Below are 11,521 nucleotides of genomic sequence, written 5' to 3' on the forward strand. Positions count from 1 at the left end.
GTGACTCTTGTTTCTCTTGGTCTGAGAGTCCTTTATGTGCCTTTTGAGAAACAAGATTCCCTGGTCTGATGAAACCAAGATTGAACTCTTTGGCCTGAATACCAAACGTCACATTTGGAGGAAATCTGGCACCATCCCTACGGTGAAGCAAGGTGGTGGCAGCATCATGCTGTAGGGATGTTTTTCAGCGTCAGGGACTTGGAGACTAGTCAGGATCGAGAGAAAGATGAACGGAACAAAGTACAGACAGATCCTTGGTGAAAACCTGCTCCAGTCTCTGAATGTCTTTGAGTGCCCTAGCCAGAGCCCAGACTTGAACCCAATTTAACCTCTTTGGAGAGACCTGAAAATAGTTGTGCAGCGACGCTCCCCATATAACCTGACAGAGCTTGAGAGGACCTGCAGAGAAGAATGTGAGAAACTCCCCAAATACAGGTGTGCCAAGCTTGTCGTGTCCTACCCAAGAAGACTTGAGGTTGTAATCGCTGCCAAAGGTGCTTCAACAAAGTACAGAGTAAAGGGTCTGAATACTTATGTTGTTTTATTTTTTATAAATTAGCAAACATTTCTAAAAACCTGTTTTTGCTTTGTCATTATTGTGTGTAGATTGATGAGTAAAACGTTTATTTTAATAAATAAAAAAATATGGAAATTGAATACTTTCCCGAAGGCACTGTAGTTATTTTGTTTTTTAACTAGGCAAGTCAGTTAAGAACAAATTCTTATTTACAATGACGGCCTGAAAGTGTGTTAGTAACATACATGTTCCAAGCAACAATCATATACTTGGTGGCACTGCGGAAATATTGATGGACTCCCAATCAGGAGGTTGCAAGGTCAAACAATTATGGTACACTCTACGTCAAGGGTCCTTGAGAACTGCTAGCTTTATGTTGATGTAATGTCGGTGGTGATTATTGTACAATTATTTACTTGATTGTGGGTGGCTTTTAGCAGAAGTGCAGAAATGCATTCTAGCCCATAAGTCTGTATCTCTTTTAAACTCACATATCTGGTGGTGTAGCTGCCCTGCAGCAGGACATAACAAGTTTGGTTCACAACACAAAAGATTTAACAGTAATTGAAATCAGAATATATCTTCTTTTTTCTTAAATAACACTTTTAAGTTGTTGTGTATTAGTTACTTTATTTTTACTGCAACTTAAGGCAAAGTGAAAAAATGTATTCTTGGCAAGAAATATATAGCCAATCTCTGTTATGTCCATAGACCTGGAGGCTCGGCAAGAACTTCAGGTAGCTAGTAACCAAGATGTAGTGAGTTCAAATCCCGAAGTGAGGTTCAGTCCCAAGTAATCAGCATACTGTCATTTAACATAAAAAATACAGTAACTCGTTGTAAATGTCCCAAACTTTCACTGCAACTAGACAAAAACCTCTAGGGGACCATGACACAACTTTCTGAGAACATCCCTGGAGCAAACCAGGAAATAGAATGAAACCTGAAGGGGACCAATGACACAACATTCTGAGAACTTCCCTGGAACAAACCAGGAACTAGAATGAAACCTGAAGGGGACCAATGACACAACATTCTGAGAACTCACCTGGAACAAACCAGGAAATAGAATGAAACCTGAAGGGGACCAATGACACAACATTCTGAGAACTTCCCTGGAACAAACCAGGAACTAGAATGAAACCTGAAGGGGACCAATGACACAACATTCGGAGAACTTCCCTGGAACAAACCTTGGAACTAGAATGAAACCTGAAGGGGACCATGACACAACGTTCTGAGAATGTCCCTGGAACAAACCTTGGAACTAGAATGAAACCTGGGGACCATGAATGTTTAAAAGGAATTCATGTACAGTGCCTTGCGAAAGTATTCGGCCCCCTTGAACTTTGCGACCTTTTGCCACATTTCAGGCTTCAAACATAAAGATATAAAACTGTATTTTTTTTTGTGAAGAATCAACAACAAGTGGGACACAATCATGAAGTGGAACGACATTTATTGGATATTTCAAACTTTTTTAACAAATCAAGAACTGAAAAATTGGGCGTGCAAAATTATTCAGCCCCTTTACTTTCAGTGCAGCAAACTCTCTCCAGAAGTTCAGTGAGGATCTCTGAATGATCCAATGTTGACCTAAATGACTAATGATGATAAATACAATCCACCTGTGTGTAATCAAGTCTCCGTATAAATGCACCTGCACTGTGATAGTCTCAGAGGTCCGTCAAAAGCGCAGAGAGCATCATGAAGAACAAGGAACACACCAGGCAGGTCCGAGATACTGTTGTGAAGAAGTTTAAAGCCGGATTTGGATACAAAAAGATTTCCCAAGCTTTAAACATCCCAAGGAGCACTGTGCAAGCGATAATATTGAAATGGAAGGAGTATCAGACCACTGCAAATCTACCAAGACCTGGCCGTCCCTCTAAACTTTCAACTCATACAAGGAGAAGACTGATCAGAGATGCAGCCAAGAGGCCCATGATCACTCTGGATGAACTGCAGAGATCTACAGCTGAGTTGGGAGACTCTGTCCATAGGACAACAATCAGTCGTATATTGCACAAATCTGGCCTTTATGGAAGAGTGGCAAGAAGAAAGCCATTTCTTAAAGATATCCATAAAAAGTGTTGTTTAAAGTTTGCCACAAGCCACCTGGGAGACACACCAAACATGTGGAAGAAGGTGCTCTGGTCAGATGAAACCAAAATTGAACTTTTTGGCAACAATGCAAAACGTTATGTTTGGCGTAAAAGCAACACAGCTGAACACACCATCCCCACTGTCAAACATGGTGGTGGCAGCATCATGGTTTGGGCCTGCTTTTCTTCAGCAGGGACAGGGAAGATGGTTAAAATTGATGGGAAGATGGATGGAGCCAAATACAGGACCATTCTGGAAGAAAACCTGATGGAGTCTGCAAAAGACCTGAGACTGGGACGGAGATTTGTCTTCCAACAAGACAATGATCCAAAACATAAAGCAAAATCTACAATGGAATGGTTCAAAAATAAACATATCCAGGTGTTAGAATGGCCAAGTCAAAGTCCAGACCTGAATCCAATCGAGAATCTGTGGAAAGAACTGAAAACTGCTGTTCACAAATGCTCTCCATCCAACCTCACTGAGCTCGAGCTGTTTTGCAAGGAGGAATGGGAAAACATTTCAGTCTCTCGATGTGCAAAACTGATAGAGACATACCCCAAGCGACTTACAGCTGTAATCGCAGCAAAAGGTGGCGCTACAAAGTATTAACTTAAGGGGGCTGAATAATTTTGCACGCCCAATTCTTCAGTTTTTGATTTGTTAAAAAAGTTTGAAATATCCAATAAATGTCGTTCCACTTCATGATTGCGTCCCACTTGTTGTTGATTCTTCACAAAAAAATACAGTTTTATATCTTTATGTTTGAAGCCTGAAATGTGGCAAAAGGTCCCAAAGTTCAAGGGGGCCGAATACTTTCGCAAGGCACTGTAAATAAATGGTGAGAAATGCTCCGTTTGAAGCCATTTGTTTGAAGCCACACAGCCCTATAATAATGATACAAGTTATATCACCTTAAAAGGTATCACGGCTCAGGAGAAGACCCAGATGCAGACAGTTTGAAGTAACAAAAGCTTATTATAAAAACAGGGAGCAGGCAAACAACAGGTCAAGGGCAGGCAGAGGTCAGTAATCCAGAGCAGAATCCGAAAGGTGCAGAACCCCAGGCAGGCTCAGGGTCAGGGCATGCAGAGATCAGTAATCCAGCGCACTGTCACAAGGTACAGAACGGCAGGCAGGCTCAGGGTCAGGGCAGGCAGAATGGTAAAAAACAGAAAAACTAGAAAACAGGGACTAGAGAAAAGTACGGGAAAAGACACTGGTAGGTTTGACAAGACAAGACAAGCTGGCAACAGACAAACAGAGAACACAGGTATGAATACACTGGGGATAATGGGGACGATAGACGACACCTGGAAGGGCGGTTTAGACAAGCACAAAGACAGGTGACAGATAAGGGTGTGACAAAAAGGGTTTATTTAGAACCTCTGGGGTTTAACATGTTGGGCCAAGTAGTATAGGAGAGTCTGACATATAACCTCTATCTTGAGCTCAGTCTTCACCAGTGAAAACCAAGAGAGGCCTAGCTTTGTCCTTCATGACTGGAAAAGGCCTTGATTCTAGGCCGTAGAAAATCCTCCATCCATCACATATCACATTACATCAGAACCGGATGGATTCAATAGTGATTCATTTACTGGTATGCATCCTATAAAAAGGATAGTTGTGTTTGGAAGCGTAACACACATGATTTGTCTACCCATATGATGTGGATCATTGTCAGGTTATTAGATATATAAACTTCCGTAAAACAACAGAACACCATGGTTGTAATAGCACTTTAAACAGGTCATTTGTAAATGTGTAGAATGTTTTTTTGTTTTGGGTCCACACTGGTAAGTTAACTTAAGACCGTCACAAGAGGATTTCCTTCTGAATAACTGGTCAGGGCATAACACTTTCCATTCAGCTTCAGGCTACTTTGATGTAAGGCTTGATCACACCTGACAACTGTCTATCCGTCACGCCCATTGTTGCTTATCCATTGTTCACTAGATATATAAATGTAATTACACCCAACACAATGTTGAAGAACAGAATGCTTTCCACCACTAGATCGGATGACTAGACGTGAGATGGACGTAATCCCAACGCTGCCACCAATGTAGCGGAAGAAAGTAAAAGCTGCAACAGGGACTCTAACCAGGGCTCATACATGGCAACGTGAGCTCAAATGGTCGTTGTCATGAAAGCCGAGTAGGCCTCTGGGCAGAGGCAGTAGGGCTACAATGCTGGCATATGCCTTGTCACAATAGCCTAAGTATATAACATGATTGACACGACCGTATTAATCATCATGAAACGACCTTGGAAAAGCCATGAGTGTAAGACAACATAATTCATTATTTTACATGAACCTGTTTAACTGCATTGATATGTCTTAATTGATCGTAGTCCAGACTCGTTATAGATATGTCTTAATTGATCATAGTCAGACTCGTTATAGATATGTCTTAATTGATCATAGTCAGACTCGTTATAGATATGTCTTAATTGATCATATTCCAGACTCGTTATAGATATGTCTTAATTGATCATAGTCCAGACTCGTTATAGATGTCTTAATTGATCATAGTCCAGACTCGTTATAGATATGTCATAATTGATCATAGTCCAGACTCGTAATAGATATGTCATAATTGATCATAGTCCAGACTCGTTATAGATATGTCATAATTGATCATAGTCCAGACTCGTTATAGATATGTCATAATTGATCATAGTCCAGACTCGTAATAGATATTTTAAGAGATATTTTTTTATGTCTTAATTGATCATAGACCAGACTCGTTATAGATATGTCTTAATTGATCATAGTCATACTCATTGTAGATATGTCTTAATTGATCGTAGTCCAGACTCGTTATAGATATGTCTGAATTGATCATAGTCCAGACTTGTTATAGATATGTCTTAATTGATCATAGTCAGACTCGTTATAGATATGTCTTAATTGATCATAGTCCAGACTCGTTATAGATGTCTTAATTGATCATAGTCCAGACTCATTATAGATATGTCTTAATTGATCATAGTCCAGACTCGTAACAGATATGTCTTAATTGATCATAGTCCAGACTCGTTATAGATGTGTCTTAATTTTTTAATTTTATTTCACCTTTATTTAACCAGGTAGGCTAGTTGAGAACAAGTTCTCATTTGCAACTGCGACCTGGCCAAGATAAAGCATAGCAGTGTGAACAGACAACACATGGAGTAAACAATTAACAAGTCAATAACACAATAGAAAAAAAAAGGGGGAGTCTATATACAATGTGTGCAAAAGGCATGAGGAGGTAGGCGAATAATTACAATTTTGCAGATTAACACTGGAGTGATAAATGATCAGATGGTCATGTACAGGTAGATATATTGGTGTGCAAAAGAGCAGAAAAGTAAATAAATAAAAACAGTATGGGAATGAGGTAGGTGAAAATGGGTGGGCTATTTACCAATAGACTATGTACAGCTGCAGCGATCGGTTAGCTGCTCAGATAGCTGATGTTTGAAGTTGGTGAGGGAGATAAAAGTCTCCAACTTCAGCGATTTTTGCAGTTCGTTCCAGTCACAGGCAGCAGAGTACTGAAACGAAAGGCGGCCAAATGAGGTGTTGGCTTTAGGGATGATCAGTGAGATACACCTGCTGGAGCGAGTGCTACGGATGGGTGTTGCCATCGTGACCAGTGAACTGAGATAAGGCGGAGCTTTACCTAGCAAGGACTTGTAGATGACCTGGAGCCAGTGGGTCTGGCGACGAATATGTAGCGAGGGCCAGCCGACTAGAGCATACAAGTCGCAGTGGTGGGCGGTATAAGGTGCTTTAGTGACAAAACGGATGACACTGTGATAGACTGCATCCAGTTTGCTGAGTAGAGTGTTGGAAGCCATTTTGTAGATGACATCGCCGAAGTCGAGGATCGGTAGGATAGTCAGTTTTACTAGGGTAAGCTTGGCGGCGTGAGTGAAGGAGGCTTTGTTGCGGAATAGAAAGCCGACTCTTGATTTGATTTTCGATTGGAGATGTTTGATATGAGTCTGGAAGGAGAGTTTGCAGTCTAGCCAGACACCTAGGTACTTATAGATGTCCACATATTCAAGGTCGGAACCATCCAGGGTGGTGATGCTAGTTGGGCATGCGGGTGCAGGCAGCGATCGGTTGAAAAGCATGCATTTGGTTTTACTAGCGTTTAAGAGCAGTTGGAGGCCGCGGAAGGAGTGTTGTATGGCATTGAAGCTCGTTTGGAGGTTAGATAGCACAGTGTCCAATGACGGGCCGAAGGTATATAGAATGGTGTCGTCTGCGTAGAGGTGGATCAGGGAATCGCCCGCAGCAAGAGCAACATCATTGATATATACAGAGAAAAGAGTCGGCCCGAGAATTGAACCCTGTGGCACCCCCATAGAGACTGCCAGAGGACCGGACAGCATGCCCTCCGATTTGACACACTGAACTCTGTCTGCAAAGTAATTGGTGAACCAGGCAAGGCAGTCATCCGAAAAACCGAGGCTATTGAGTCTGCCGATAAGAATATGGTGATTGACAGAGTCGAAAGCCTTGGCAAGGTCGATGAAGACGGCTGCACAGTACTGTCTTTTATCAATGGCAGTTATGATATCGTTTAGTACCTTGAGTGTGGCTGAGGTGCACCCGTGACCGGCTCGGAAACCAGATTGCACAGCGGAGAAGGTACGGTGGGATTCGAGATGGTCAGTGGTCTGTTTGTTGACTTGGCTTTCAAATACCTTAGATAGGCAGGGCAGGATGGATATAGGTCTGTAACAGTTTGGGTCCAGGGTGTCTCCCCCTTTGAAGAGGGGGATGACTGCGGCAGCTTTCCAATCCTTGGGGATCTCAGACGATATGAAAGAGAGGTTGAACAGGCTGGTAATAGGGGTTGCGACAATGGCGGCGGATAGTTTCAGAAATAGAGGGTCCAGATTGTCAAGCCCAGCTGATTTGTACGGGTCCAGGTTTTGCAGCTCTTTCAGAACATCTGCTATCTGGATTTGGGTAAAGGAGAACCTGGAGAGGCTTGGGCGAGGAGCTGCGGGGGGGGGGGGGGACGGAGCTGTTGGCTGAGGTTGGAGTAGCCAGGAGGAAGGCATGTCCAGCCGTTGAGAAATGCATATTGAAGTTTTCGATAATCATGGATTTATCGGTGGTGACCGTGTTACCTAGCCTCAGTGCAGTGGGCAGCTGGGAGGAGGCGCTCTTGTTCTCCATGGACTTCACAGTGTCCCAGAACTTTTTGGAGTTGGAGCTACAGGATGCAAACTTCTGCCTGAAGAAGCTGGCCTTAGCTTTCCTGACTGACTGCGTGTATTGGTTGTTTTTTGTGCTGGTCGAGGGTAGTCAGGTCTGGAGTGAACCAAGGGCTGTATCTGTTCTTAGTTCTGCATTTTTTGAACGGAGCATGCTTATCTAAAATGGTGAGGAAGTTACTTTTAAAGAATGACCAGGCATCCTCAACTGACGGGATGAGGTCAATGTCCTTCCAGGATACCCGGGCCAGGTCGATTAGAAAGGCCTGCTCACAGAAGTGTTTTAGGGAGCGTTTGACAGTGATGAGGGGTGGTCGTTTGACTGCGGCTCCGTGGCGGATACAGGCAATGAGGCAGTGATCGCTGAGATCCTGGTTGAAGACAGCGGAGGTGTATTTGGAGGGCCAGTTGGTCAGGATGACGTCTATGAGGGTGCCCTTGTTTACAGAGTTAGGGTTGTACCTGGTGGGTTCCTTGATGATTTGTGTGAGATTGAGGGCATCTAGCTTAGATTGTAGGACTGTCGGGGTGTTAAGCATATCCCAGTTTAGGTCACCTAACAGAACAAACTCTGAAGCTAGATGGGGGGCGATCAATTCACAAATGGTGTCCAGGGCACAGCTGGGAGCTGAGGGGGGTCGGTAGCAGGCGGCAACAGTGAGAGACTTATTTCTGGAGAGATTAATTTTCAAAATTAGTAGTTTGAACTGTTTGGGTATGGACCTGGAAAGTATGACATTACTTTGCAGGCTATCTCTGCAGTAGACTGCAACTCCTCCCCCTTTGGCAGTTCTATCTTGACGGAAGATGTTATAGTTGGGTATGGAAATCTCTGAATTTTTGGTGGCCTTCCTGAGCCAGGATTCAGACACGGCAAGGACATCAGGGTTGGCAGAGTGTGCTAAAGCAGTGAGTAAAACAAACTTAGGGAGGAGGCTTCTGATGTTGACATGCATGAAACCAAGGCTTTTTCGATCACAGAAGTCAACAAATGAGGGTGCCTAGGGACATGCAGGCACCCTCTATAACGAGTCCAGACTCGTTATAGATATGCCTTAATTGATCGTAGTCCAGACTCGTTATAGATATGTCTTAATTGATCATAGTCCAGACTTGTTATAGATATGTCTTAATTGATCATAGTCCAGACTCGTTTTAGTGGCAAATACCATGCAGTTGCACCAGGGGGATTTAAACCAAAAATATTATTTTTTTGCTGGTCTTCTGTTTCTCCTAATGTATTGATGAATTAATTTCCCATCATGAAATGTATCCCCATTCACCAATCAAATAACTTAATCAAAACCACAACAACAAAAAACAGACGAATACAGCTTCTTACACCAATCTGGCAACCCTCATAAAAATCTGACACCAGTATCCCAAAGAATTAAGCGAAACAAGCATAGAAAACCACATTGGCATTAATAAAAATGTAATAAAAACGCTACTATTATAAGTATTTCGGTGACAACCTGGTTGATTAATAATATTAGGTTGTTAACACGTTTATATATATATATATATATATATAAATAAATGTCAGACACAAAAAAGGCAGTGTAGAACACCATTGCCCAAAATGCATTGCCCCAATAACTTTCAAAAGATTGTTCCGAAGTTTAACCTTCCAAAATGTATTTTCCTATTAATTAAATCACACAAAATGTGTGTATTTTCGGAAGAATTAAACCACATAAAAACGCACAAAATCTACTGAAATAGTTTTTGTACATATTTGCACTAATTGAGTGTGAGATTGTGTTGTACACAATGTAAATTTGACATTTTCATGTTGCACACTTTTTTTTGTCTCTCATTAAATAATTTCAAATATTTGTATATACATTTCTACAATTTATAGTTGGTTTGAGGTTTTTAAGTTATTTAAATTTGGCAGTATTGGAATCTTAACATATTGTCCCATGTACATTGTGTGATTTACAGATGGTCTCTAACTATCCCTGTCGACATCCAGAGTCCACCCGAATTTACCACAGGCATAATGATCTCTGTCGCGAATTAATGATTATGCGAACGTGTGTGATGTCAGCTGTGGGCATATGAGCAGGATTTAATTAAACCCAACCTTAATTTACGTTGTGATGTAGTCACGACCAAATGTCTCACAAAACTCAGTTGTAGACAAGACTGACTTTATGGCCAAAATTATCCTATTTACACTTTGTAGTCACTTTTGATGGTAGAATGGATGTTTCTGACTCTGATCGATGCCACATTGTCCATTTTCTACTAGATAAGTCGTTTTTGAGGGGCAGTTGCTCAATTTGTTGAGATGAAATCTTGGGGGGTGAATTAGATTTTCCTTAGCCTGTTTTATGATAGTCTTTCGCGATGATATTGTCAAGTAAACGATGAACTAATAGGCTAGGCGGCTTATTGGCGACCTATAGTCGAATCAAAAATTGAGAATCATATGATGTAATAACACAAATGTCAGACATGATAAGCAAGGTTCATATTTACTTGCATAAATCATGAAATGTACAATAAAATTGTCAATGGTGACAGGCCTATATGGGTGTTCTCGGCATAAAGTAAATGGGTCGTCGTCGGCGTCCTTGCCTTTCCAGAGATGGATCATAAGACGTCATCGGGAACAATCAGGAGTCACGCAGCAGCACTCAGGGGTCAGAGCCAAGGCTGCCTGGAGAGAACGATTCCGGAGGTGACTAAGAACCACCGACCATGGAAACAGAGTGCTGTCCTCCTTTATGAAAACATAAACACACAAGTCACCTCAACTCCACCCGCCTCCTCTCCATCTCCGCCTCTCTCCGCCTGTTTAAACTCTCCCTCCATCATAACGGAAGCATATATGACTTGATAAAGAAATTAGAATACGGCCGCTATCTAAAACCGGCAGGATTTTAAACATGTCAATAATACATGGTTTCATTTTCCATTTCTATTATTACGCTCTCCAAAACATTTGCCTTGTGGTTGGCCCCCTCGTCTCCCACATGTGCCTGTGTGTGTATTCAGGGATCATTTGAATTTGTTTGCTGTCCCTCCCATCTGCCTTCGGGTTTCCATTCCATCTCGTATCGGGCGACGCATAGTCGTTCTAGGAAATCGACAGGATTTCGGTTGTTTACTATTGAGAGCTGGATGGGGCGGGGGGTGGAAGGCATGGATGGGATGTGGGGAGTGGAAGAGATTAATGGTGGGGGTTTGTTTGAATTTCAACCTCAGATTAAGGATCCCTTCCCTCCCTCCCTGTTTATTTTCCATCTCTCCTGCCTAAATGATGTCAATGGAAGCAGAGCTATAGGAGCTATTTATAGCATCCCCCCACCCACCCCTCGGCATCACGTGGTTCAGAGCTGCTGCACAATAACCACCTCAAGACAAGAGTGTGCATGAATAGAAGCGGTGAATATTTATCAACGGACGGGTGTCCTGCCATTGTCACATTTACCCACTGTGCAACACCCGTTTGAAAAAAGTTTGTGCGTGGGTGTGTTTGGAGTGGGTGGATGTTTTATTTTTTCTTCTTATTTTAACCGAAACCTTTATGTGCAATATCGCCCCCGCAAACGTGCAGCTGTAGCTGACTGCAACTCGCACCCATTGACAAGGATTGCGCGCACACACACAAACACGCGCGCGCTCATATTGGGTTCATTCATTCATCCCTTCACCCAGTCATTC

Source organism: Oncorhynchus mykiss, chromosome 30 (assembly GCF_013265735.2).
Source record: "Oncorhynchus mykiss isolate Arlee chromosome 30, USDA_OmykA_1.1, whole genome shotgun sequence".
Classification (NCBI taxonomy): Eukaryota; Metazoa; Chordata; class Actinopteri; order Salmoniformes; family Salmonidae; genus Oncorhynchus; species Oncorhynchus mykiss.